Source organism: Apodemus sylvaticus, chromosome 22, assembly GCF_947179515.1.
Source record: "Apodemus sylvaticus chromosome 22, mApoSyl1.1, whole genome shotgun sequence".
NCBI classification, from domain to species: Eukaryota; Metazoa; Chordata; class Mammalia; order Rodentia; family Muridae; genus Apodemus; species Apodemus sylvaticus.
Genome location: NC_067493.1, coordinates 8995708 through 9020617, shown reverse-complemented (window position 1 = coordinate 9020617; position 24910 = coordinate 8995708). Strand labels below are relative to the sequence as shown.

Genomic DNA, 24910 nt, shown 5'->3' with positions numbered 1-24910 from the left:
TAAGTATTTTGAGCAGATTCATCCCTGATAGTGAAGTTATGCAGAGGTCACGGCCTGATCTAGCAAGGGAGGAGCACCACAAGGGACCTCACAGGTGCAAATATCTGGCTACACCTGACCGACGCTTCCCATGCAACTCTAGGGAGGACCAACCACCACTGCTGCCACTGCTCATATGTCTGCTCCTCCTCACTATGAGCAGTGACTCTGTACTCAACATGCCTCAAAAACGGAGCTTACTATAGACATTTACATAAATAGATTATGAAATTCAAAGCTAAACAGAACTAGGAAAAGGCCCAGTGCTAGGATTGTTTTCCATGTAAATCTCCAATTTTATCAAAATTTTCTAATTCTCTCATTATTTAATTTAGAAATATTTTTATTTCTATCATTTTAGGAGCACCCCTTTCCTTGTAAATCTTCAACTTTCATACTTTTTTCTATGTATTTCTTCAATTTTATCAGGAATATATTCCATGAAAATCTTCCCTTTCATCCCAAATTTTTCTATGTCCTTGGTCATTCAGGAAAAATAAAATTATCTACATTTTTTAACATTATTTTCCAATAAATTCTTCAATTTTAACACATTTTTCTATATATTACTTCAATTTTCTCAGAAATGTTTTACATGTAAACCCTCAGTTTTATCAGAAAATGATTCTAGTTTACTTTTCAATCATTTTAGGAATTTTTTATGTCTACTGTTTATCTGTATTATTTTTCAAATAAAACCTTCACTATTTCAATTTCTACTTCATTTTTTTCACAAATATTTTCAGTGAATGTTTCTACTACCTTTTTCAATTAGTTTAGAAATAGTTTATATGTCTAATAATATTTTATCTGTATTAACACTTCTGATATCTTCAATTATAATACATTTCCTGTATATTACTTCAATTGTATTAGAAATATTTTCCGTCAAAATCTTCAATTTTATCAAAAATTTTTTCTAGGTTATTGGACAATGTTCTAGGTATATTTTCTATGTTTACTATTTTACTATTATTATTTTCCAATTAATTCTTCAATTTGAACACACATATCTTCAATATCACTACAGATATTAGTTAAGATAAACTTTAATTTTATCAGAAAATATTTCTATTTAATTTTTCAATTATTTAGAGATGTTTTCATGTACAAAAAATTATCTGAATAATTTCCAGTGAAAATCTTCAATTTAACACTACTTTTCCATATATTGTTTCAATTATATCAGAAACAATTTCCTTGAAAATCATGAATTTTATGAGAAAATGTTTCTAGGTGCTTGATTTAGTAAAGATAATTTATCTTTTTACCATTATTATTTTCCAACAGATTTTTCAATTTTAACACATTATTTTTCAATTTTTTCCTAAAATTGAGTTTGTGTATACATTTAGTTTTCTTTGTCAACTTTTTATGTGTATTTATTTTCAATGCCAAATCTTAATTTTAAATAAATTTTCTGTATATTTCTTCAATTTTATAAGAAGTATTTTCCATGAAAGCCATCAATTTGATTAGAATTTTTTTACGTGGTTTGTCAGTTAGTTTTGATGTATTATCTCTGAGGACAATTTCATGTGTATTATTGTACATCAAATTCTTCAATTTTAACACACATATTTATATATTTCTTCAAATTCAGTGAAAATGTCACATTGGCATCACTGTCAGTCACTCAGAGACTGCTGGCACTGCCCCTGACATCACGCCAACCCTGCCCCTCGCCCATCTATTGCAGCCCGGGCGGGAGCCATGTTGGATTCCCTGACTGTCACCCAGCAACCACTGGCCGCACCCCCTGACTTCCCCTGAGCCTCGCCCCCACCCCATGACCTTGCAACTCAGCCCCTGGAGGGCTCCATGTTGGTGTCCCTGTCTGTCACTCAGCAACCACTGGCACCACCCCTGACATCACCGCAGTGCCCGCCCTGCATCCAGCCTCCTGGAATGTGGTCATTTCCTGTCTTTAATTTATGAATGAAAGTGGGCTGGGAGTTTGAATGTGCGCGTTGGTCGCGGGTCTGGCAGAGGCGGGAAGGAAGTGAGCAAGCGCAGCGCATTTAGCGACTGCGGCTATTGCTGAGCTTCCCGGGCTCTGAGCTGCAGGGCCTGGAATTGTGGAACGGGACCGCATTCGTGTGCGCATCCAGATGAAGATAGTGCTCCGTGCTGTGGGTGTCTGTGAGCTCTCAAGTCACACCGAGCTATCCTCCTGTCGTCTCCACAGACGTGGTCTGTAAGTTTGGAGAGGCCGGGCAAGACTCAGGCTTCCCGCTCTGTAAAGTTTACAGTGGGGCGGAGTCCAAACCCTCTCTGTGCTCTGGGCAGGGACAGTAGACTGGCAAGGCGCGGGCTTCCGCTCTGGAATGTTTGCAGCGGGGCCGAGTGCAAACCCTCTCTGTGCTACTGCAGGCAGGGACAATGGCCGGGCAAGGCGCAGGCTTCCCGCTCTGGAAAATTTGCAGCGGGCGGAGTGCAAACCCTCTCTGTGTGCCTCCAGGCAGGGACAATGGCCGGGCAAGGTGCAGGCTTCCAGCTCTGCTCTGGAAAGTTTGCAGCGGGGCAGAGTGCAAACCCTCTCTGTGCTCCTCCAGGCGGGCACAGTGGCCTCCTGGCACGACCCTCCTGTGGGAACAGAAGCCGAGCCTGGCTGCCCTGGATCTCTGGGCTGTGCGCCCGGCCCTGGCTTCTGGCTGTGAGCTGGTGAGACAGGTAGGGAATTCACAGGCCAATAAACTGAGTCCGGTTCCTTAACTCGACAGGCCTGGCTGAGAAAAGACAAAGACCTGGTAGAGTTTACAGAGGTCTGGGCTGGCGCTTTCCCAAGGAACATTAATGGTCAGGTTGGAGCTGGCTGGGGTGAAGGGCTTTAGGTTGGGCGGGGCTAGGTCCCAGGGTAACTTGTTTTTTTTTTTTTTGTTTTTTTTTTGTTTGTTTTTTTAGTTTTGTTAATTATTTCTGTAGTAGTATTTTTTTTTTTATTGCTTTACTTTAGTTGCTTAGTGTTTCAATTATTGTGCAGTAAAGGGACTTTTCCCCAATCTCTTTGGTATTTTGGATGCTTTTACATGAACTCTGGCTATATATTTATAATAACTCTGGCTATTCTTACACAGGCACCTTCTTTAGTTTAGGAAATTTTCATTTAGGATTTTATTGGAAATGTTTTCTAGACATTTATGCTGAATGATCTTCTTCACTCTCGCCCTCATCTTCTCCTTCTGAGGTGTTCCCTGTGGGTGTGCAGCTTGAATGCTTCTCTGTGTCCTGCTCTGAGCTCTGCTGTTGTGTGCTGTGAGGGGACCTCAGGGAAGCTCTGAAATCAAGACATGGTGAGTACACAATATCTGCCCACAATGGGAAGGAACATGCAGCTGAGCAGTGGGGGCTGGTGTTGTGGATCCTCTATGGTGTTGGGTCAGAAGCATCATTAAGATGTGACTTCCTGTGAGGTTTCTATTGCTGCTTCTTACCTGCTAATTCAGGCCATGAAATCTAAATACCTTAAGTTTCGTGGTTGATTGTAATTCTGTCCAGAACATCTGGACTAGTTGCTTTCCTGTAGCAGCCTGGGTGGTTTCTGTGACTATGCAGCACCTGGGTCCAAAGCTTTTTGTCTTTTATAATATACATTAAGAAGCCAGGGTTAGGCCTGGAGAGATGGCTCAAAGGTTAAGTGCTCTGGCAATTCTTACACAGGCCATGAGTTCAATTCTTACCAACCACATGGTGACTCATAACTATATGTAATGGGGTCTGGTGGCCTCTTCTGGCCTGCAGGAATACATGTACTGACAACTTTGTAATAATAATGAATTCAATCCTTAAAAAAGAAGATGGATATGAATCTAATAGTTCTGATTTCATACATTAATTATTTTTATTTTGTTTAGTTTGTTATTTTTACTCCTGTAGTTTTATTTTTTTTATATGTCTTTAAATTATCTTTAGTGTTTTGATTGTGGCAAAGAGACACTTTCCCAATCTGTTTGGTATTTTCGATGCTTCTTGTACATTAACAGTCATCTTTTTTAGTTTAGGAAAGTTTTCATTTATTATTTTCTGTGGAAATATTTTCGTGACCTTTATGTTTATTGATCTTCTTCTTCTTCTTCTTCTTCTTCTTCTTCTTCTTCTTCTTCTTCTTCTTCTTCTTCTTCTTCTTCTTCTTCTTCTCCTTCTCCTTCTCCTTCTCCTTCTCCTTCTCCTTCTCCTTCTCCTTCTCCTTCTCCTTCTCCTTCTCCTTCTCCTTCTCCTTCTCCTTCTCCTTCTCCTTCTCCTTCTCCTTCTCCTTCTCCTTCTCCTTCTTCTTCTTCTCTTCCTCCTTCTCCTCCTGCTCATCTCCTTTCTCCTTCTCTTTCTCCTCCTCCTTCCCTAATATTTCTTGAGAAACTAAACTAAATGATGCAAAAGAGGTTGTATGAAGCGAGGCAGAGTATTAAAAATCGGAAGATGTTGAATTATTTTCCTGGCTGGAATACCTTATCTTTCTGTGCTGGTGTCTAGGCATCAGCATTTGTGGTTATTTTAGGTTAGGTAAGGTTTCTCAGTTTGTCTAGTATGGATAGGAAGTTATTACTGAGTTATAGTTTGCTGTCTAGATTATCAGATAGTGTTGACTGAATGTTGCCCCTTTTACTGCTCTGTTTGTTGGGTATGTTCAAGAGGGAATGCTGGCCAATGTTGAAAGCTAGGATAGGAGGTTGGCAGGAAGACATAATCTTAGCAATCCACATAGAGATGTAGTCAGGAGAGAGGTGAAGCTGCCAACATTTCAATATTCCAGAGCTACAGTCACCTGAACAGGCCTCAGTTGAAGATGTGTCTTTGTCGTAATTGATGGTTGCTCTATCTGTGTGAGATAGTGTTGATGATTGATGTGGGAAGGCTCTTCCACTAAGGGTGACAATATTCATAAACAAGTGGGTCTGGGATGCATGAGAGAGCTACCTGCGCATGGCACACTGACCAAGCAGGACAGCAAGCCAGGAGACAATGTTTGTCCATGCTTTGACCTTCAGTTTGTAGCTTCACTTTCTACACTAAGCTCCCAAAGTGGTGAACTGTGGTCTGACAGAAGCATTCACAACAACCATTTATTACCTGAGATCCTTTTGCGCACAGGATTCCATCACAGAAGCAAAATAGCAAGTTAGAACAGCAACAACAAATGGTATCAATATATGATTTTGCTGCTGGACAGAATCTATGTTCTCTTTTGAAGGAATATGGAATATATCAGAAATTGAGATGGTGAAATTCATAGAAATCTGTGGATGGTATTTGATCATTTTTTCTCATAGGACCCAGAAGATGAAAGTCTTGACAGTATGCAGCCAGAGAAAATTGAGAACATAGCATATCAGAGGAATACAGAAACTGTAAATTTTAGTGAGAGGTCATTTGTGTGATATTTTGCCAAAAATCTTTTTTCCTTGTCTAATACCTGCATATGGAGTGGGGTAAATTTTAAAAATGATGATCTGATTTCTAAATTTTTATTCTATTTATATGTATTTGTTTGTCACTTCCCTACTTATTACTTATTTATTTGTTTGTTTATTTATTTAATTTGGATTCCACTTTCTTCCATCTCTCTTTTCCACTTTACACAGTCATCCCTAACTCCTTTATCTTTTCAAGAAGCATTGGCAACACTGGCGTATCAAACATCTATAGCATTTCAACTCTCTGCATAGTTAGGCATAGCTCTCTTACTGAATTTAGACAAGGCATCCAAGTGAGTGAAAGAGTGTACTGGCTGGTTTGTGTGTCAACTTGACTCAGACTGAAGTTATCACAGAGAAAGGAGCTTCAGTTTGAGAAGTGCCTCTATGAGATCCAACTGTGGGGCATTTTCTCAATTAGTGATCATGGGGAGAGGGCCCATTTTGGGTGGTGCCATCCCTGGGCTGGTGTTCTTGGGTTCTATAAGAGAGCAGACTGAGCAAGCCAGGGGAAGCAAGCCAGTAAGGAACATCCCTCCATCGCCTCTGCATCAGCTCCTGCATCCAACCTGCTTGAATTCCAATCCTGACCTCCTTTGGTAATGAACAGATGTATGGAAGTATATGCTCAATAAACCCTTTCCTCCCCAACTTGCTTCTTCGCCATGATGTTTGTGCAGGAATAGAAACCCTGACTAAGAGAAATTTGTACCAGCGTAGTGGGGTATTCCTGTGACAACCTGGGCCATTGTTTTGGGCAGGACTGTGCAAAGATTTTGGAACTTTGGGTTAGAAGAGCCATTGGTTGTTAAGAGCTCTATGGAATTTTCTGTAGGAGCTTATATGATAATATGTTCAGAACAGGTCAAAAATGATGGCCTGGCTCGTGAAATCTCAGAAGGAAAATTTAAGATTCTTTTCAGGGATGTTGTTGTTTTGATTGTGAAGATTCTGTGATTTTGGTTAGCTGAGGCTGAAGAAATAGGTGAGATTAACAAGATACTAAACTATTAAAGCAAAACCTTTTGCATTACTGGGACTATTGATGGCTCCTTCGCTGGAACTAAGAAATTAGCAGTGATTAAGAAGAGCCCAGCACCACTGAGCTGAAATCGTCTGGGAAGAGTTTTCTGTGAGTACAGAGGCTGTGCTCCAGAGATAACCACAACTGTACTTTGTGCTGTGGTTAGAATTTGTGCTGTGGTTGGAATTGATAATGTGCATATGTGTAACACAGACAGTACTAATTTTGAAGGTGTGAAGGTGCCAAGAAGAACAGCTGAAGCGCAGCACTGTGAGAGGCCGGCCATGTAAGCCCTTTGGTGAAGGTGCAATCTCAGTTGCAATTGATGGCCCAAGACTGAAGGGTGTCATGCATAGGAGCTGAGGCTTGGCACCATGAAAAGTGCCTTCATATGTGAAGCCTAGTTATGGCAGAAAACAGCAGTGTTTTGGAGATGCCAGTGCCATGAGATGACCACCAAGATCAGCAGCAGCAGTGGAGTACAGGCAGTTGGACCCTAGAAGAAAAGTTGTGTGCTACAAAGGGCAGAGTGGGAGAAATGACCCCAGCCCTCAGAGGAGCCTGGAAGTTCTTGAGTTGGATTCCAGACATTGAAGCATTTAAGTTTGAGTTTTGCTTTTGATTGTTACTGTGCCCTGATATTTTTGCCTCTTGAAGGAAGAAAGTATTTTAGTGGAGCCCACAGTTAAGAGAATTTGAATTTTTAAAATACTTTGAATTTTAATAGATATTGGACCTTTTAAAGGAATTGAATTTTTAATATGGAAAGAGTATGGAACTTGTAAAGTTATTTAGATCTTAGGAATGAATAAGAAAGTAGGGGGATAGGATTAATAGTGATATGTTGGTTTGTCAAGTGACAAGGGGTCAAATGTACTGGCTGGATTTGTGTGTCAACTTGACACAGGCTGGAGTTATTACAGAGAAATGAGCTTAGGTTGGGGAAGTTCCTCCAAGAGATCCAACTGTGGGCCATGTTTTTCAATTAGTGATTAAGAGGGAGGGTCTCTTGTGGATAGGGACCATCCCTGGACTGGTATTCTTGGGTTCTATAAGACAGCAGGCTGAGCAAGCCAGGGGAAGCAAGCCAGTAAGAAACATCCCTCCATGGCCTCTGCATCAGCTCCTGCTTCCTGACCTGCTTGAGTTCCAGTCCTGACTTCCTTTTGTGATATACAGCAATGTGGAAGTTTAAGCTGAATAAACCCTTTCCTCCCGAACTTGCTTCTTGGTCAAGATGTTTGTGCAGGAATAGAAACTCTGACTAAGACAAGGGTCATGAAAATGATAGCAGTATGAGAGGCCAGGAAAAATTAGTGGAGAGGTGAAGACACAGGTGCAGTTGAAGATTCAGGACTGAAGAAATTTTGAAATGGAGCTGGGTCTTGCAGAGCTGTGTGTGTGTGTGTGTATGTGTGTGTGTGTGTGTGTGTGTGTGTGTGTGTGTGTGTGTGTGTTGGGGGGACATGCTACTCCTGATCCAGTTACCTGTTTTTGTTTGCTTGTTTGTTTGTTTTTTTCTATTATCTTATTGTGGAGGTTTACCATTCTTTACATCCGTGTGTATTCTTCCTTTCCATCCTTTAATTGCTTTTGGAGAAACTTGGAAATACAGTTTTGTGATTGGGCCAGCGATGGTAAATCTTATCGGAAAGCAACTTTGTTACTTTCCTTTAAAAACAAAACAAAACAAAACTAGAATTGCCCATCTGTTGAGTCTGGAATTCAAAACAGTGCAAAAACTTTCTATCAGCACTTTATCATCATTATTATTGTTATTTTGCATTTTCAAGATAGTTTGTGTGTGTGTGTGTGTGTGACCCTGGCTGTTCTGGAACTTGCTTTGTAGACCAAGCTGGCCTTGAACTCACAGGAGATCTGTATGCCTCTGCCTACAAAGTTCAGGGACTAAAGGCGTACACTACCACCACCAGGCTTAAGAGTTCAGGAGAAGAGAATTTCACTTTTTTGCGACATGCAGATCATCATATTTGGGGAATTTTAATGTACAGTTATGATGGGAATTAAGTATCTGGGTTGTTAAGATAATGTTCACCTACGTGTAGAAAGGAATGTGAGTTGACATCACTTAATCATGGCTTTCCCTGTTGTGCTACCACAGATGGCAGACAATGCAGCTCCCCCAGCATTGCTGATGGAGACCGTGCTGACAGTCACATGGGCTGAGCTGGATAACACGTGTGTGTTAGGCATTAGGGGTTCCACACAGCACCATTATCCGGTACAGATATCACTTTGATAATTGTTGTGGCTGATTCTTCTGCCTTGCCTGGTGTTGCACAGATGATGAGAGTTTATTTGTTCAACAAATGAGATAGTGGAGTTGATGTGTTAGGCAGGGAGCCTGGTATCTAATCAGTTATCGAGTGACCAGGGAATGGTTATATGGAAAGCTTAGGCTGACCCTTATTCAAATATGCATGCATATATTTTAAAAATAGCAACAGTGTATTTGTTCGTGTTGTTTGTGCAGGAATAGAAACCCCGACTAAGACAAGGGTAATGAAAATGAGTGGCAGTTGAGCCTTGCCACTATGAGAGGCCGGGAAAGATCAGTGGAGAGGTGAAGACACAGGGGCAGCTGAAGATTTGAAGATTCAGGACTGACGAGATTTTGAAATGAAGCTGCGTCTTGCAGAGCTGTGTGTCTGTTTGTGTGTGTGTGTGTGTGTGTGTGTGTGTGTTGGGGGGACATGCTACTCCTGGTCCAGTTACCCGTTTTTGTTTGCTTGTTTGTTGTGGAGGCTTACCATTCTTTACGTCCGCGTGTATTCTTCCTTTCCATTCCATAGTTGCTTTTGGAGAAACTTGGAAAAACAGTTTTGCCATTGGGAAAGCAATGGTAAATCTTTTTTCTTTCTTTGTTTTTGTTTGTTTGTTTGTTTTGTTTTGTTTTTTGTTTTTGTTTGTTTGTTTTTTTGTTTGTTTGTTTTTGAGACAGGGTTTCTTTGTGTAGCCCTGGCTGATCTGGAACTCACTCTGTAGACCAGGCTGGCCTCGTACACAGAAATCCACCTGCTTCTGCCTCCCAAGTGCTGGGATTACAGGCATGCACCACCATGCCCAGCTAGCAATGGTAAATCTTATCGGAAAGCTACTTTGTTACTTTCCTTTAAAAACAAAACAAAACAAAACTAGAATTGCCCATCTGTTGAGTCTGGAAGTCAAAACTGAAAAAACTTTCTATCAACACTTTATCATCATTATTATTGTTATTTTGGATTTTCAAGATAGTTTTTTTTTTTTTTTTTTTCTGTGTAGACCTGGCAGTTCTGGAACTTGCTCTGTAGACCAAGCTGGCCTTGAACTCACTAGAGATCTGCCTGCCGCTGCCTACAGAGTGCTGGGAATAAAACCTTGCACTACCAATACCAGGCTTAAGAGTTCAGGAGAAGAGAATTTCATTTTTTGTGACATGCTGATCATCATGTTTGGGCAAATTTAATTTACAGTTATGATGAGAATTAAGTATCTGGGTGGTTAAGATAATGTTCATCTACCTGTAGAAAGGAATGTGAGTTGACATCATTTCATAATGCCTTTCCCTGTTAGGCTACCACAGATCTCAGACATTGCAGCTCCCTCAGCATTGCTGATGATGTCTGTGCTGACAGCATCATGGGCTGAGTTGGATAACACGTGTGTGTTAGGCATTAGGGATTCTGCACAACACCAGTATCTGGTACAGATATCACTTTGATTACTATCATGGCTGCTGCTTATGCCTGGCATGGCAGAGATGATGGCAATTTATTTGGTAAATGAATGAGACACTGCAGTTGATGTGTTAAGCAGGGAGCCTGGCATCTAATAAATTATCGAGTGCCCAGGGAATGGTTACATGGAAAGTTTAGGCTGAGCTTTATTCAAGTATGCACGCATATATTTTAAAAATAACAGCAGTACTTTTAACATGTTGACAGATCATGAGGCTGTGGGGGAAGATGATCTGGATGGGTCATATGGTCTTGGAGCATGTTTGAGACAGGTGGGGCATTTTGTGTGCTTGTCAAGGGTTTTAGTTTGTTAGGTTTTCTTAATTCTTTTTTTTTTTCTCTTTTTGAGACAGGGTTTCATCATTAGCCTGAGCTGTCCCTATAGACCAGGTTGGCCTCAAACTCACAAGAGATCCACCTGACTCTGCCCCACCACGTTCTGGGATTAAAGGTTTGAACCACTGTTGCTTGGCTTTCCATGTTTTGTTTAAATATGAGAGGACATAGACTAACATTGAGAGCCATCTGAGACCTGAGACCACATGGAAACTGCTAAGGGCAAAACCTGTTCTTTCTGTCCTACTGTGTAGTTGAAGCAGTAGGGATAGTAGAGGGGTTTAGAAGGGAGATAATTTCAGCAGCCTTTTGCTCATGTGGTCTATGTTTTTTTTTTTTTCTTTTTTTTGACAGTGTTTGCTGTTATCATTGTAGAGCTGTAAGGTCAGCCAGTGTTGTTTAATATTCTCTCTGAGTAAAGAGTTCAATCCCATTGTCCAGAGGTTGTTGAGATAACTAAGGCATTGGTAAATCTGCCATGGAGAGATATGTACAAGGAGAGGAAGTAACCAAACTGTTACAAGGGGTGACTTTCAAGATTTTGCCGTGTGTGTCAGAAGAGACTTTAGACGTTTGAACAGAGTAGGAGTTCCTACAGACTGTTAGGATCCCTGAAGAAAGATTGAATTAATTTACATCACAGGATGAACATTTGACTATAATGTCAAGGGTCAGGATGTAGTTAATTGAATCAAAAAACTTCTAGATAGGATGATGTCTTTGGGGGCTTGTCTTTCCTGTCTGGCTTTATTTACAGAGCTTGTGGAAGATCATGAAGGAGGAGCCTTTACAGATATCATCCAGGATAGTGTTTATAGAATGAAAAATTTTATTTTTTCTCTCATTTTTTGTTTTTCCAATAATTTATATATTCATTGTCACCCTTATCACTATCCCCATTATATTTCCCTTGCTATGGCAGAGTCCCTCCCCCAGTCTACTCCGTTTTTCTTTGAGAGGTTGTGGGGCCCCCAGGTATCCCCAAAATTGGTGAATCAATTCTATTGTGAGTTAAGTACATCCTCTCTCACTGAGGCCAGACATGGCAGCCCAGTTAAGGAAACAGATTCAAAAGATATCCACCCCCCCCCCACACACACACAGCTATAGGGAAATCCACTGCTTCAGTTGTTATTAGACGACTTTGTGAGCCTCTGCACTGCACATCTGCTATATATGTGCCAGGGGACTTAGTCCGTCCTGTGTATGCTATTTGGTTGGTGGCTTAGTCTCTGAGTGTCCCCAAGGGTGCTTGTTACTTGAGTCTCTTGGTCTTCCTGTGGAGTTCCTATCCTCCTCAGGGGTTTCAATCTTCCTGCCAACTCTTCCCCAAGATTCCCCAAGGTCAATGCAAGGTTTGACTCTGGATCTGTGCAGCTTTTTCAGTCAGCTGGTGGGTGGATCCTCTCAATAGACAATTAATCCAGGCTTCAGTGTGGGAGCATAACAGAGTGTCATTAATAATGTCCTGGATTGGCGCTTGTCCATAGGATGGCACTCTCAAGTGGGGCAAATTTTCTTTAGCCATGCACTCAGTCTCTGCTCCAGATTTTACCCAGCATTTCTTTTAGAGGGGAAACATTGTGTCCTTGGTGTGTTCTGTGTTGTGGTTGAAACTGACCCTTCAACTTTCTTCTCATGCTCCCATATATGCACTATAATCTTTTTCCTTAAATCATATAAAATACAATCCATACATTTGATAATCAGTGATAATCTATTTTACAAGTCTAGTTGTTTTATATTTTTACATTTATTTTATTTTTTGCTTTTCTTTTCCAAAACAAATTTTGCTGTGTAGCTTTGTCTGTCCTTAAAGTAGTAGAGAAACCAAAAAAGACACATGTCTTATATTTGTAATATAAGCATATTTTTGTGCGGTTTTTCTTTCTTTTTTTTTTTTGGATTTGGTTTTTTCGAGACAGGGTTTCTCTGTGTAGACCAGGCTGTCCTGGAACTCACTTTGTAGACCAAGCTGGCCTCGAAATCAGAAATCTGCCTGTCTCTGCCTCCCAGAGTGCTGGGATTACAAGTGTGCGCAACCACCGCCTGGCTCCGTGTTTTTTCATCCATATCTTTAGGATTGAAATTTGACCAAATATTATAGATTAAACTTCATATTTCTACCAGATGAATACAGATGTGCTGTAAATTTATCATTCTTTGTAGGAACTTTCATAAAGAACTTTGAGTTCAGTATCATTTTTCCCATGGTTGTTTTTTGTAGGGATTGAGGGTCTTAAAATATACATTTTAGTCTCCTAGAACACATTACAAAGGCCATGCCAGTATCTAGGTAAATGGCATACGCCTGCCTGTACCTCTGTGATTAAAGACATGAGAAAATACACCCAGCTTGCCCATCATGTTTGTAGTTAGTAATTGTTCATGCAATTTTTCAGATGTGTGCTCGGTATTGTGGATCTGTTTCCTCTGCATCTCCCTCCCAATTCGCATTTCTCTGGCAAATTTGTATCCTATTTAAAGAGTTCAAAAGTGACAGAGGTGTATCTTATAATTAAAGCTCCTTCTAAAAATGACACAGTAATTATAAATTCTGAGTCAGAAAATAAGCAGGGCAAGCACGAGAATTATGTGACTATATATTTGAGAAAGCATATATTTATTTTACGGTGATGTTAGTATCATGCTTTGTGTTGTACATTTGTATGGGTTATTTAGGATGAAGTGACTTTTGATGATGTGCATGTGAAATTCACGGAGGAAGAGTGGAATATGCTGGATCCTTCCCAGAACAGTCTCTACAAAAATGTGATGTTGGAAACCTACCTGAACCTCAAAGCTATAGGTAAGACTGTTATTTTTTTTCTGAAGGAAACATATGTTTCTTGGTTATTGATGATCTTCTATTATTTTAATTGTATGAAAATTGAGCTGAATAATTCTGTTTCACTGAATTTTCAGTGTAACTATCACGGTGCAGTTAAAATTCACAGTACCTTTAATTTTGCCTATTTTCCAATACTATATCATTCATTTTCTATTACTGTGTTTTAGGCTATAATTGCGAAGAGCATCATCTTGAAGAACATTTTCAAAATAATAGAAGTCATGAATGGTAATTTCCATGTGCAAGCTGTTCCAAATTTGTCTCTGAGGAAAATTGAACATCTTATGGAATCTACAGCAAAAAGCAAAAGTGTAAAATAACAGTCCTTTAAGTGTAGATATGATTATAATATTCTTACAAAACCATGTACCTCAAGATCCGATATGTGATTTGTGTATCCATTTGATAAGTAGCTCCATTAGACCTGTGGTGTGGATCTGCCAATCTGTATAGTCTCATCGTATTTAGAAATTGCACATTGAATAGTGATAAATTTATATCCAAAACATTCGAATAAGCAAATAGTCCATAGAAAATTTGGTGATACTAATATTCTTGTAGTAATATGGTTCAGTTTGGTTAGAGGGCATTTTATGAGAATCAAGAATATTGTTTTGGAGAAACATTAGTCCATATTGCACATGTTATGAGAAACAAAAATTCAAACAGTGTGAATGCAATGCATAAACCTTTCATTTATCATTCTTTTTATTAGGTATATCATGTGTCACAATAGATAATAATCATGTGAGCATTGGGGTATGGAAAGAAGAAGCATAAAATTTTTGTTCTAAAACAAGAAGATATGTACTATTCTGCCTTTGGAAGAAATTAGGAATATGAAAGACATTTGTAATTAGTTGGGTTTTTAGTTTTACAGGGAATATCCCAAAACTCATAGTGTAAAAAAATCTTTATGGGTACTAGGAATTTGGAAATTCTTCTGTGTGTCCTAGTTCCCAGTCACATGTGTTGTAATTCACACTAGAGGAAAAATATGAATACAATCAGTGTTATACAGATCAGAGTTTTTCTAACTTTATTCAGATAGCTAAAATACATCATATAAAAAGAGGGTATTATAAATATGAGCCATGTAATAACCATCACAGGTGTCTTGAACAACTCATGATGAGGGAGAACAACATGAACATATAAAGGGCTAAAACCTTAAGATCTGATGTTTCTTTACCATTACACAAATTGTAAACATAATTCATATTGATTACATGATTGATCAGAGTAATGAATGTGGTAAAGATTTCACATGTGCTAATTATCGTTGCAGGCATGTAAGAATGTATACTGGAATGAAACCCTATGAGTATAATATATGTGGTAAAGCCTTTACAAGATCAAGTCATCTCCAATATCATAAAACAACACATACTGGAGAGAAACCTCATGAATGTAATCAATGTGGTAAAGCCTTTGCAACACCCAGTAGTCTCCAAAGACATAAAATGACATATACAGGAGGGAAACCTTATGAATGCGATCAATGTGGTAAAGCCTTTGCACAGCGCAGTCATCTCCAATATCATAAAAGAACACATACTGGAGAGAATCCTTATGAATGCGATCAATGTGGTAAAGCCTTTGCACAGCACAGTCATCTCCAAAGACATAAAAGAACACATACTGGAGAGAATCCTTATGTATGCAATCAATGTGGTAAAGCCTTTGCATATAACAATTATCTCCAAAGACATAAAAGAGCACACACGGGAGAGAAACCTTATGAGTGCAATCAATGTGGTAAATCCTTTGCACGGCGCAGTCATCTCCAAATTCATAAAAGAACACATACTGGAGAGAAACCTTATGAATGTAATCAATGTGGTAAAGCCTTTGCATGTCACAGTGATCTCCAAAGACATAAAAGAACACATACTGGAGAGAAACCTTATGAATGTAATCAATGTGGTAAAGTCTTTGCAAGACCCAGTTATCTCCAAACACATAAAAGAACACATACAGGAGAGAAACCTTATGAATGTAATCAATGTGGTAAAGCCTTTACAAGACCCAGTTATCTCCAGTATCATAAAAGAACACACACCGGACAGAAAACTAATTAATGTAATCAATGTGGTAAAGTGTTTTCACTAGGGATAAGTCTCCAAATTCTGTGTGCTGGAGAGAAACATAATGAATATGATCATGAATTAAGTGGGAATTAGGAGTGTATCATAGTAGGATATGATAGACATGGGTGCTTGGGATTATTTCCACTCTGGAGATTTTTTTTTTTTTTGATGCTTTTGCAAAGAAGTTTGCTGCCCTCGTCTGAAGAGTTTCCTTGAGGTTAAGGTAAAGAGGTTTACATTAATTGTATTGACCAAGTAAGTCACGGAAATCACCACATAGTATTTGGCCTGAAAGTTTTTAACAAGCATAGACACTAAGAAAGGAAAAATAAAAAAAAGAAAGGTTCAAAATACAAGGCATCATCAGGAAGTTGAATGACGTTTAATCTTGTGATCAAGGATATTCAATGGCATTAAAGGAATGGTTACATTAGGACAAGATTGCATTCAGCTAAACATATGGGTTTGCAGTTGTATGAACGAGAACTGTATCATGTTAGGAATTATTATTACCTGGACACTGTTTTGATGTAGACACATGAAGATACAATTATGTGTCAAATTGCCAAGAGATAGATTTGGATTCTGGGTTCTGAATTTAAAATATAAGCAGAAAGGCTTAGTTCCAGGCATGGTGTTACATGCTTTTTAACCCACCATTCACGAGACAGAGTCATGCAGATCTTTGAGATCAAGGTAGATCTCTAAGCAAGTTCCAGGAAAGTCAAGATTAGGCAGTGATATATTTGAAATATTGAAAGCTGCTGATAATGGAATAGGCGGAGCCATGTTCCAGTCCTAGTAAGCACCAGAACTCTGAGAATTTTATCATGAAGTGGTGTTGAATATTGTCAGAGAAGTTTACATTACCTCATGAGATGATCAATTCTTGGTTTTTCTTACACTTTAATCCCATTTTGTTGAACCATCACTGTTTCTAGAATGAAGCCTTCCTCACTGTTAATGGTGGATGATCTTTTGATGTGCTTTATATTTTATTTTATTTGTTTTATCTTTTAAGTATTTTTGAATCTGTGGTTTTAGGGATAATTGGTCTGTAATTCTCTTTAATTGCTCAGTCTTTCCTGACTGGATATATGAGTAATCAGGGGTTCAGAAAATAAATTGACTAATATTTATTTTGTTTGTATATTGTTGAATACACTGAATTCTTGTTAAATCCTCTTTGAAAGTCTGGTAGGACTCTACCCTAAAACTCATAGACGTGGGCTCACATTGGGGACATATTTTTAATGAATTCTGTTTTCCTTCATGTTTATGTCAGTTTAAGTTGTTTTTCTGTAGTTTAATTTTGGGATGTGGAATCTATTGAGGAAGTTAGCTATTTCTTTTAGAATTTCCAAGTTGGTGGAATTCACCCTTTTTAAACTATGTCTTTATCATTCTCTGGATTTCTTCATTACCTGTTAATAAATCCCCCATTTCATTTTAGATTTCATTAATTTGTATATTCTTTATCTTTATTGGGGTTTGTTTTTCTTGTCTTATAAAAGGATCAAAAGACCAATTTCATGTCTCATTAATTATTTGAATTGTTCTCTTTCTATTTTATCAATTCCATGGATGGGTAAGGGAGCATGTTTGAGACAGGTGTGATATTTTGCATGCTTGTCAAGGGTTTTAGATTGTTTGCTTGGTTGTTTTTTTTTTTTTTTTTTTTTTTTTTTTTTTTTTTTGAGACAGGGTTTCATCATTAGCCCGAGGTGTCCCTAGATATAGTTTTGTAAGCCAGTCTGGCCTCGAACTCACAAGATATCTGCCTGTTTCTGCCCCCGCCCCCAGTGCTCGGATTAAAGGTGTATTCCACCACTGCTTGGTTGTCCATGTTCTTTTTAAATATGGTAGGATGTAGACCGACAGTGAGAGCCACCTGATACCTGAGAACACATGGCAACTACTAAGTGCAAAACCTGCTCTTGCTGTCCTACTGTTTTGTTGAAAAGGAAGGGAGTCAAGAGGGGTTTAGAAGGGTGGGAACTTCAGCAGCAAAGCCATTAGCTCAGTGGCTAAACTTTTTGCCCATATTTTTTAATTGACTGTATTTGCAGTTATCAGTGTAAAGCAGTAATGTCGCCCAGTGTTATTTAATATTCCCTCTCATAAAGGTGTCCAAGCCCCGGATCCAGAGGTTGCTGCGTTGAAGTGACTTGCTGCAATTTCTAAATGTCGCCTGCAATCTTTGTTCTCAAACTAGAGTCGTTTGAGTAGCACACATGTAGTGTGTGATGTTTATTAACTTGCATGTTTTGAGACAGGATCCTGCTGTGTAGTCTAGGGCTGCGCTAGAACTCACTACATCTTGTAGGTTGGCTGGAGCTCACTGCAGTCTCCTGGTTTACAAATGCCCAGTGATGTGTTTGTGGTGGTGACAGTGTATGCGTGCCTCACCTGCCTAGGCTGATGCTTTTAAAGGAGCTCTTCAGAGCCTGGGGAGGGATGAGGTGTGTCCTGACCTCAGAGTAGGTAATGAATTGATCAGCAACAACTAACTAATATCAAGGACATTTACTGTCATTCTTTAAAAAACATAATAATTAGCCAGGTGTGGTGGCGCACGCCTGTAATCCCAGCACTTGGGAGGCAGAGGCAGGCAGATTTCTGAGTTTGAGGCCAGCCTGGTCTACAGAATGAGTTCCAGGACAGTCAGGAGTACACAGAGAAACCCTGTCTCAAAAAACAAACAAACAAAAAAACAAAAAACAATTAAAAAATAAAAACAAATTAAAAAATAAACCAAATCAACAACAACAACAAAAACATAACAATTTTTTTAGGTGCAGTGTGTCTGTGAGCTTGGGAAAGCTGATGTTGGGAGTCATATGTACTCTTCTGTTGTATGTGAACTGGGCCCCATGATGACGTAATGATATTTCCCATCTGGGAATTCTGCCTATGCGGATAACTCACTTTCTACTTTCATTGGGGGCTGGAAAGAAGATTTTGATATTATGAAAAAGAGGACTAGGAAGGCAGATGAGTGAAAAGATAGAACCTGATTTCGCATAGCACAACAAACAATTCCTCTGACACGATCCTGAGACTGACCCTAACTCTGACATTTCTTCTTTGTAAAATAGGAAAACTTTTGATTCAGGGAAACCAGGAAGAATAATGGTGGCCATCTTGAACCTAACCCTCAGCCTATCGCTGTGACTTATTCTAAATCTCTAATCTTATCTCTGTAATTTCCTAAGCATCTTTACCATAAAAACCCTTGTTCTGATCATAACCATAACCCTCTAATCCCCTAAGGGTGTTTCTAAATTATACATTTAAAATTGAGAAACAGTTTCTCACTCATGATCTTTAGAGATGTTCTGCCCCATTTTTGATCTAGACTAGAGATGCTTTATCAAGCTATATATGGAAAGGTCATTTTTGTTTTTTTGTATTTGTACTACTTTATTTTACAAAACAAAAGAGGTTTGTTTAATTTTGCTTTTTCAAAACTCTCATCACAAGTAATTGTTTCCTAAGTATTCCCTGTAAGATCCTGCAACGTGAAATTAACGAGTTCTTGATATATTTAACTTCCCTTCGCTGACAGCCTTTATCAGGACATTCTATTAATTACCCTTTCTATATACAGAGAAAGATTCATTTTCTCTATGATTTGTGATAGGCTTATCTAAAAAATCTATACTAATCTAACTGGGTGTTTTTTCTCTAATTCGCCACTGATGAAAATTGAATGGATAATAATAGTGTTCAACAACGATTGCCTTACATATCTGGCTTTTCATCTGAGGTTGTCTATTACCTATCATCTGTTTAAGGAAGCTTGAGTTTCCCTGATTCAAGCACTTAGCCATAAACAAACCTCTCGGTTTGTTTGTTTGTTTGTTTGTTTGTTTTGCGACAGATTTTCTCTATAGCCCTGGCTGTCCTAGAACTCACTTTGTAGACCAGGCTGTTATTCCTGTGTTACAGTTTTCTGTCTAGATTTTCATAGTGTTGGCTGAGTGTGGCCTCTTTCCCTGACCTCTTTGATATGTTCAGGAGAGATTGCTGGTTATTGTTGAGTGCTAGGAGAGCAGGCGGGCAGCAAGAGATCATGTTTTCAATCCACAAGGGGACAGAGTCAGGAGAGAGGTAAATCTGCCGGCATTTCTCCATGTCAGAGCTACGTTAATCTGAAGGAGCCTCAGTTGTGGGTGTGCTCTCATCAGAATGGCCGTTGTTATGTCTGTGTGAGGTAGTGTTCATGATTCTGAATGTGACAATATTCATAAGCAAGTGGGCCTGAGCTGGATAAGAGAGCTACCTGAGCATGGGACAACGCCCAAGCCAGAGAGCAAGCCAGGAGACAAAGCTTGTCCATGTTTTTAACTTCAGTTTGTAGCTCCAGTTTCATAAAACAGGCCTGAACAGACACAAAAAGTTTGAAGATAATCCCATGCATCCTATCACAGCACCAAAGACTTAGGCTGGATTTGAAATAATAAGAGAAATCCCACATCAACATGGATACCGAACAACACCCTACTCCATGATAACTTGGACAAGGAAGAATTACAGAAAAAACGATTAGAATTTAGTGAAAATGAAGGCAAAACAAATCCAAACCTTGGACACACAACGGACGCAGCGCTAATAAGAAAACTCACAGCTCTGATTATTTGTAATTCCCACTAAAAAACAAGGATTAGGTGAATAGTCTCCCTCTGACTACAGACAATGCCGTCCTCTGATGCATATGTGACTGGGGTCCCACCCAAGTCCAAGTGTGCTCTTTGCTGGATGGCTTAGACTCTGTGAGCTCCCAGGGGTCTGGGTTACTGATACTGTTGGTCTTCTTAAGTTATTGGAATCCCCTACAGCTCCTTCCATTCTTCTTCTAACTCTTCCATAGGGATCCATGACCTGAGTGCAATGATTGGCTGTGAGTATCTGCCTCTGTCTCAGTTGCTGTCAGAGCCTCTCAGAGGACAGCCATGCTAGGCTCATGTCTGCAAGAGCATCGGGTTTTTTCTGTTCTCAAATGGCTGTCTCCCAAGATTGATTTTTGTATTGAAAAAAAAGAATTAAAGACAGTTTATGATAAAATTGTAGATTTTCATGGAAAATATTTCTGAAAATATACAAGAGATATAAAGAAAAAGTTTAAAATTTAAAATTTTCATGGAAAGTTAAAGAGTAAAATGATATACATAAAACATTGCTATATTAATTCAAAAATAAAATAGAAACTTTTATGGTTGAATTAAAGTTGTACATGGAAAATATTTCTGATAAAATAGAAAATTTTAGAAGAAATATGTTAAAATTGAAGATTATCATGGAAAATTTTATATAGATAAAATAATGGTAGGCATCCACCTTCAATTAACTGAGAAAGATTTTTTATATCTACCACTTTATCTATAAAATTGCTATGGAAATATTAAATTGTAACATGTTTGTCTATATATTCTTGAATTTTATTAGAAATATTTTTTACGTAAATCTTCAATTTTACCTGAAAATGTTTGTAATTCCACTTTCAGTCAGCTTAGAATTATTTTATACCTATCATTTTATCTGAATAATCACCATTATAGTGTTCAATTTTAACAAGTTTTTCTATATATTTTTTCAAATGTATCAGGAATATTTTCCATGTCAATCATCGAGTTTATCAGAAAATGTTTACAATTCCAATGTAGTATTCACAATGAGACAGAACTATGCTTTTCACAATCAGAAAAAGGGGGCTTCAGGCCCACCAGACCTTGATGTTGGCTGTGACTCAATACTGACACTTTGAGCAGCTTGTACAAACCTGTTTTTTGTTATGAGCATGTACCAAGTAGGTGGTTGTACATCACATTTGTCTCCTTTGTAATAATTTGGAGACAGGTTTCTAAACAAACCTGGTGAACAAACATGTGAATCCCAGCCGCCTAGTCTCTAACCACCCTGCTTAGCACACTATTCATCCTTGGGGTGTTTTTAAGGCCGTCATCCTTCAGCTAAATGCTACTTACTGTCACTATTCCTAAGCTTGGTAAGACCTTTCCTTCACCAAATCCAACCTTCTACACTTCAGTTTAATATTGCAGTGCTCCCCAACACATAAGAGGCCTTTTAAATATTCCGCAAAATTAACAGCAGGTGGATCTTACACCTTGGTGTTAACTGCTAAGGGCAGAACTTGTGGAAGATTCCAGAGAAACCAGCGCTGTCCAATTTTGGCATCCTGCCCATGACATTTCTTCAAGCAAGCCCCTGGTCCAAGTATTTTGAGCAGATTCAGCAATGAGAGTGAAGTCATTCACAGGTCACGGCCTGATCTAGCAGGAGCACCACAAGGGACCTCACAGGTGCAAACATCTGGCTATATCTGGCCGACGCTTCCCATGCAGCTCTAGGGAGGACCAACCACCAGTGCTCCCACTGCTCATATGTCTGCTCCTCCTCACTATGGGCAGTGCTACTCTGTGGTCAACATGTCTCAAAAACGGAGCTTACTATAGACATTTACATGAATAAATTATGAAACTCAAAGCTAAATGGAACTAGAAAAAGGCCCAGTGCTAGGATTGTTTTCCATGTAAATCTCCAAATTTATCAAAATTTTCTAATTCTCTAATTATTTAATTTAGAAATATTTTTATGTCTATCATTTTAGAAGCATCCCTTTCCTTGTAAATCTTCAACTTTCACACATTTTTCTATGTATTTATTCAATTTTATCAGGAATATATTCCATGAAAATCTTCCCTTTCATCCCAAATTTTTCTATGTCCTTGGTCATTCAGTAAAAATAAAATTATCTACATTTTTTAACATTATTTTCCAACAAATACTTCAATTTTAACACATTTTTCAATATATTACTTTAATTTTCTTGGAAATGTTTTACATGTAAACCCTCAATTTTATCAGAAAATGATTCTTGTTTATTTTACAATCATTTTAGGAACTTTTTATGTATACTGTTTATCTGTATTATTTTTCAATTAAAACCTTCACTATTTCAAGTTCCACTTCATTTTTTTCACAAATATTTTCAGTGAATGTTTCTACAACATTTTTTCATTAATTTAGAAATAGTTTATATGTCTAATAATATTTCATCTGTATTATCTTTTCTGATATCCTCAATTATAATACATTTCCTGTATATTACTTCAATTGTATTAGAAATATTTTCCATCATAATCTTCAATTTTATCAAAATTTTTTTCTAGCTTATTGGACAATGTTCTAGGTATATTTTCTATGTTTACTATTTTACTATTAATATTTTCCAATTAATTCTTCAATTTGAACACACATATCTTCAATATCACTACAGATATTAGTTAAGATAAACTTTAATTTTATCAGAAAATATTTCTAATTAATATTTCAATTATTTAGAGATGTTTTTATGTACATAAAATTATCTGAATAATTTCCAGTGAAAATCTTCAATTAAACACTACTTTTCTATATATTGTTTCAATTATATCAGAAAAAATTTCTTTGAAAATCATGAATTTTATGAGAAAATGTTTCTAGGTGTTTGATCTAGTAAAGACAATTTATCTTTTTACAATTATTATTTTCCAACAGATTTTTCAATTTTAACACATTATTTTTCAATTTATTCCTAAAATTGAGTTTGCCTACATATTTAGTTTTCTTTGTCAACTTTTTATATGTATTTATTTTCAATAACAAATCTTAATTTTAAATAAATTTTCTGTATATTTCTTCAAGTTTATAAGAAGTATTTTCCATGAAAGCCATCAATTTGATTAGAAATTTTTTACATGGTTTATCAAGCAGTTTTGAAGTATTATCTATGTGTACACTTTCATGTGTTTTATTTTACATTAAATTCTTCAATTTTAACACACATATTTATATATTTCTTCAAATTCAGTGAAAATGTCACATTGGCATCACTGTCAGTCAAGCAGAGAAGGCTGGCCTTGCCCCTGATATCATGCCAACCCCGCCCATCTATCTCAGCATGGGCGGGAACCATGTTGGATTCCCTGACTGACACCTAACAACCGCTGGCCACGCCCCTGACGTCCCCCGAGCCCTGCCCCCTCCCCATGACCGTGCACCTCAGCCCCTGGTGGGCGCCATTTTGACGTCCCTGTCCATCACCTGGCAACCGCTGGCACCACCCCTGACGTCACCGCAGGGCCAGCCCTGCATCCAGCCTCCTGGAATGTCATCATTTCCTGTCTTTAATTTTTATGAATGAAAGTGGGCTGGGAGTTTGAATGTGCGTGTTTGTCAGAGGTCTGGCAGAGGTGGGAAGGAGGTGAGTGAGTGCATTTACAGCTGCTGGAATTGCGGAGCTTCCCGGGCTCTGAGCAGCCGGGGCTGGAATTGTGGAAAGGTACCGCATTCGCGTGCGCATCCGGATGAAGATAGTACTCCGTGCTGTGGGTGTCTGTGAGCTCTCAAGTTAGACCGCGCTATCCTCCTGTCGTCTCCACAGAAGCAGTCTGTAAGTTTGGAGAGGCCTGGCAAGATGCGGGCTTCCCGCTCTGTAAAGTTTACAGTGGGGCGGAGTACAAACCCTCTCTGTGCTCTGGGCAGGGACAGTGGACGGGCAAGGCGCGGGCTTCCCGCTCTGGAAAGTTTGCAGCGGGGCCGAGTGCAAACCCTCTCTGTGCTACTCCAGGCAGGGACAATGGCCGGGCAAGGAGCAAGCTTCCCGCTCTGCTTTGGAAAGTTTGCAGCGGGGCAAAGTGCAAATTCTCTCTGTGCTGTGGGCAGGGACAGTGGACTGGCAAGGCGTGGGCTTCCAGCTCTGGAAAGTTTGTAGCGGGGCGGAGTGCAAACCCTCTCTGTGTTCCTCCAGGCAGGGACATTGGCCTGGCAAGGCGCGGGCTTCCGGCTCTGCTCTGGAAAGTTTGCAGCGGGGCGGAGTGCAAACCCTCTCTGTGTTCCTCTAGGCAGGGACAGTGGCCGGGCAAGGCGCGGGCTTCCTGCTCTGCTCTGGAAAGTTTGCAGCAGGGCAGAGAGCAAACTCTCTCTGTGCTCCAGGCAGGGACAGTGGCTGGGAAATATGCAGGTTTCCCGTCCTGGAAAGTTTGCAGTGGGGCAGAGTGCAAACCCTCTCTGTGCTCCTCCAGGCGGGGACAGTGGCCTCCTAGCACAACCCTCCTGTGGGAATGGAAGCCGAGCCTGGCCTCCATAGATCTCTGGGCTGTGCGCCCGGCCCTGGCTTCTGGCTGTGAGCTGGTGAGACAGGAAGGGAATTCCCAGGCCAATAAACTGCATCCTGATTCTTAATGACACAGGCTGGGCTGTGACATGACAAAGACCTGGTAGAGTTTACAGAGGTCTGGGCTGGAGCTTTCCCAAGGAACATAAATAATCAGGTTGGAGCTGGCTGGTGTCAAAGGCTGTGTAATGGACGGGGCTACGTCCCAGGCTATTTTTTTTTTTTAGTTTTGTTATTTATTTATGTG

The 24910-nt window shown here is 39.2% G+C and overlaps 1 pseudogene; it reads left to right on the top strand.

Moving 5' to 3' along the window:
- LOC127672338 (zinc finger protein 431-like) overlaps positions 1-15458 on the top strand; it is a 41067-nt pseudogene extending 25609 nt beyond the window's left edge.
- The last annotated feature ends 9452 nt before the right edge of the window (positions 15459-24910 follow it).